Here is a 5,434-nt window from a genome sequence, read left to right as displayed (position 1 = left end):
GAAATCATATCCAAATGTAGAATAAACAACTATCCTGGTGATGATGAAAAATAAATATTGAATTTACTATACAAGTAATAGGCAATCGTAGGACTCTTTGTTGTTTGAAGCCCAGTAGGCGAAACCACTTCTTTTTTTCAGGCACTATTCCAGAGCGGTGCTATCCCAGAGAACTTCGTGTGATGACAGATGTGTTTATACTGAATAGTCCTATACAGTAGCCAGGGGCCAGCTGTGACTTTTGAGCATTTGAAATACGGCTAGTGCGATGGAGTGACTGAATTTATAACAGTTTTTCATTTTAAATTATTTAAAATTAAATAGCCAGGAATAGCTCCAAGAAGCACCTGGGCTAGCAGAGGATGGAAGAGTCAAGGAAAGATTCTCCATTAGAATATTCTGTGGGAAATGAAGCCCTGCCAGTGCCTTGATTTTGGACTTCTGGCTTCTAGAATTGTGAGAGAATAAATTGTTCTTCTTTAAGCCATCAACCTTGTGGTCATGTGTTACTGTAGCCCTAGAAAACTAATACAGATGGCTTCAGTGTGGAATTTGAAACTGGAGCAAGGGGTAAAAAGGGTCAGAAACAATGAAGCATTCATTCATGACAGAGGTCCAGTGGCACCAGCTAACTTCCAGGTCTGAATGGGTGGCAGCCACATTACCCTCGTCAAGCTGTCCTTGTCCTGCAATTTCACTGATATTCTGAAACTTAGTCTCTATGGTTGCCATCCTCATTATAAGCGTGTTCCTTCAATCTTCCCATTAATTATGTGAGTTACCAAATATGATCTATCATCTGGTTTAGGTTAACCAGAATCTATTTCAGTCATCTACAACCAAGATCTAATACCTCAGTGGCTTTGAACACTTTTCCAAAGCTTATTAAGTAAAACTGTATACATTTTATATTCAAATACATAAATAATGTGCTTTTTATCTCTCAAAACTTGAGGTCATACAAATAATATGTATCTCAGAAATATGATGCCTTTTTTCAAAATAAAGCATATGATGAGTTGTCCTTTTGTCTAGGGAAAAGCAGAGAAGTGCCTTTTTTCATACTGAGAATTATGATTGCCATTAGAAAGCCAGGAGTGAAAACATAAAAGCTGCCACAATAGAAATGTAAATTGAACTGAAACACTTCTTTTGTCAGCAATTCAATTTTAAAATTATAAACAAAGTAATCTGTGAAAATGTCATATATATTAGGATTCTTATTTAACAATGACTGTGATTTAAAAAGCTTATTGCATTAGAGAGAATAAAGCATCCTTCACACTGTAAAAATTTAACATTCCAGTAAGCTGTAAGAAGTATTATTTCACATTATTGTGGATAATTCATATATTTTAAAAGTATTTCTGTCTTATCAGCTAGAATTCAGAAACTGATTGGGCTAAGTGCACATTTTCATTACTTTCCTAGTCTAATATTTTAAAATCCATTTTCATGTAAATGATTTGATGAAATAAATTGCCCTGAAATATCCAAGAAAGTTATATATCTCATTCAGTTTATAGAATATAAATGAATGTACAGCTATGTTTTCATTTATTGTACTATTTAGGCTTTTTTGTATAGAATTTTCTTTTTTTCCTACATTTCATATAATTATAGCTCTGTAATATAGTAAAACATCTTTCAATATATTTCAGTCACACCAGTTTTTCATTCTCAAAATTACAGAACTGAGATTAGCACTCTCCTTTCTCCTTTGTGTTTCTTGCATGGTATATGTTCTCTATTGTTCTATAATTATCTGCATCTATCTTCATCTGTGCAGTGATCTATATTTAGCCTTGATATGAAATGATGGAGCATGTTAAATTCAGTATTTGATAACTGTAAGATATAAATCTCTTTTTCTTGTTTTTTTTCCAAGTGTATGGTTGTCTCATGGTGAAATGGTCTTGTTTTAATCTCACTCTGGTGTGGTCACAGAATGGTCTCATCTGAGGTTGGTGTTTTGTGAAATTATCTGTTTTACATGTAAAACACCTTGGTCCAGCTGTGAATATCCACACAACCACAAGCTGAGAGCTTCCAGGGTTCATTTTTCTATTTCCTTATCTTCCGCTAGCTACATCATTTGCAAGGGGAGAAATGCTCATATGCGAAGGTTGCCATGGAAATGTCCATCTGATTTTTATACCCATTGCATTTAGATAATATCTTCCATGAAATGTATATGACCAACTGCTACAGTTGTGGCCATTCTCCATCTCTCAGCGTGAGAGGTTCCAGCACACAACACCATGCAACAATACGTAAGGAGATGTATTGCTTTGAGGTATGTTCTGGATATATGGAAGGTACTGTGGGACAATAAGCACTCTTTGTAATATAGGACATTTTGGATATTTATCCATGTATTGTATTCATTTATTTATTTATGTTCTCATTCATACACTGCTTTATTATTAGGTACTAGTTTTGAATCATATTACTTTGGATATTTTCTGATAGTATTGGTAGTTTCTTTTAGGACATTCAAGTCATGGTACCTCGGGATATGAGATCCCCAACCCAATTAGGATACTTCATTAGGAAATTTCTGTAGTAGAAGACAGTGCTATTACAGCCCTCCTAATGACATAAGGAAAGAAACCCATTTCACCTCTCTGCCTTTATACGTCTGTCCCCCATTAGATAAAAAGTCCACTTCACCCAACGGAGAGCCTCCAGGGGAAGTGACAATCGGCATGTCAATGTCATCCTTGCAGTGATACAAGGAAGTTATATATAGTCCCATACTTCATCTTCCTGATGCACATAATAATGATTATGTTGATGCATTAAAAAAAGAAAAGCAGCAACAAAAAAGGGAAAGGTATATAGAATATTCAGTATACAGAAAGAAAGTAAGATGTACAAGTGAGTGCAATTATATATTCAGGCACTTAGATAATCCACACTTAGTTAAGAAGAATAATTCTTCTAACCAGACATTTAAACTTCAGCAAACAATTTATCACTGAGTTGTACTAAGGGCAAAAGTTTGAGATTTTTTCCTGAAAACTAGACAGATTATCTATAAATTACCTGAGAGAAAATTCATTTCAGTTGGGAGCACAAAGAATTTAAGAGCATTAAGGCTTCTGTTATGACAAAATAAACTGGATGTTGAAGTTTACAAAGTTGGAGATATAGCTATTGGAGCTGAGAATGAAAAAAGTTAAGCTGAACAATTAAAGGAAAATCATGGTAATAACACTCTACTTAACAGACATTGTTATTATTGTTGGATTTGGGAGGGGGCTAAGTATACTCATTGTGTTTGCCTAACTTTAAAAGGATTTAAAGCATTTAAAAGAATACAGTATTTGTGACTATATAAAGAGCTAGACCTGTGGAAAACTTAATTTATTAAGTTTACAATCAGTTTTAAATGCTTTGGAAAATCCAATTCATCCTATACATACATTTTAAAAATTTATTCGTTTGTGTAAATAATATTTTGAGTATTGATGGGTCGTGTCTAAATAGCAATGACTTTAACATTAGGCAAATTATTAAAAAGGGCAAATATTTCTATACCTGAAATGTTTTCAGAAGATGTATTTTTCACATTAGTGCTACTTATTTATTTATTTTTTTGCGGTACGCGGGCCTCTCACTGTTGTGGCCTCTCCCATTGCCGAGCACAGGCTCCGGACGCGCAGGCTCAGCGGCCATGGCTCACAGGCCCAGCCACTCTGCGGCATGTGGGATCTTCCCGGACTGGGGCACGAACCCGTGTCCCCTGCATCGGCAGGCGGACTCTCAACCACTGCGCCACCAGGGGAGCTCAGTGCTACTTATTCTTGACCTTGATTTTGATTGCATCGATTATTGGACCCGTTTTACATTAGAGAACCAGCAAGAATATTCTCTCAGGCACAATATGATGAATTTCAGGCATTTTAAAACTTCTCCCAATTGTGGTCTTTATCATTCTTTGTCACTCTATTATCATAAACTCCACTCCCTCAAGTGGGCACTTTTTTTTTTTTAACCATGGCTGGGACACCATCAAAAGGAAAAAGGAAAATTGTTTGAAAATAATTTTTAAAATTTATCTTTCAAAGAATAAAAGCTTAAAAAGCTCTTTTTTTTTTTAAAGAGAAGAAATTCATTGGGTAATTACTAAGGGGAAGACTTAGGACTTTTTAGGTGCTAGAAAGGGGAAATTCAGGATGACTAAGCTAATTAAGCATTCAAAAATAGCAGTTGGAATAAGATAGAATTAGTCCTGTGTATACACAGCTGGTTAAAACAAGTCCCTTTGTTCACTGCATAGAAAAGTGTTTTCATTACATGCAGTAAGAATCTGACATCCTGAGGTTACCAAAAGTCTGCGGTCCTTATCAGCTTCACTTTATTAGAACCTGTTGTGAAGAAACATGATGTCAGTTTTGATATCTCCTGGGCAAGAGCTGCTGTAATTGGAAATGTTTACTTTATGATCCCCAGCCTTTGAAAAGCAGTAAAAGAAAAATAAAGCTATGTTTCATCAGTAACTTGGGTCCTTTATATATTAATTTCACAAAGGAAAAAAGTACTTGAGCTTTGATTTGGACTCAGAAAGATATTATGTCCTTGGAGTGTGGAAAAAAATGAACTGATTAGAAGCATATGGACGTTGATGATGATGATGATGAAGATGGTGGTGGTGGTGGTCTCTTTAGCATGTGCTTAGTGATAAGCCCTGTTCTGAGATCTTTGCATATGTTGCCTCATATTTTGTCCTTGGAGCAACCTTGTGAATTGAGTGCTGTTATTTTCTCCATTTTGTGGATCATTAAACAAAACAACAATACTGGGTGGTTCCCCTAGGTTGGTACAGCTGGTAAATGGCAAAGGCTATTCATTAAATCTGATTATATCAAAACAAGAGGACCGAACCTGTATCCAGGGCCGGCAGCTTATTAAGAAAAGAGATCACCCAAGTTTTCATGATAATAAAGACAATCAGTAGTTTATCTATATGTAGCATTAATACTGAAAACATATTTTAAACTATTTTAAAACATAATACCTATGCTAGCTTCTACACTATCACTTTTAACTAAGTATATTTTCTTTAAACTATGCCTACTAAATATTTGTTTTATAGGCAAATCTTGCATAGAAGTGTTATCATTTTTATAATAAATAAAATTAAAATAATTAAAAAAATATTTACAGTTCCAGAAATGTTTCCCTCCTTAAGATAATACCCCTTTAAGCAGAAAATCAAAGGTACTAAATTGAGATCTGAACCATCCATTGACAAAGAGTAGGGAAAATAATTTCTTGAGAAAAAACCCAGAAAATCCCCCATAAATTTATGTGTTAGCTGGACTGTTTAAAAGCAGGTCACTGAATTAAATATGCATGAGAAATTAACACTAAAAATGTCATTATTTTCAGGATGATCTCTGATCCTTAACATAGCAATTTAAAACTT

This window comes from Mesoplodon bidens (genome assembly GCF_964165515.1).
Source record: "Mesoplodon bidens genome assembly, chromosome: 13".
In the NCBI taxonomy this organism is placed as follows: Eukaryota; Metazoa; Chordata; class Mammalia; order Artiodactyla; family Ziphiidae; genus Mesoplodon; species Mesoplodon bidens.
The sequence above is the reverse complement of the archived record's forward strand: the minus strand, read 5'-3'. Positions refer to the sequence as shown.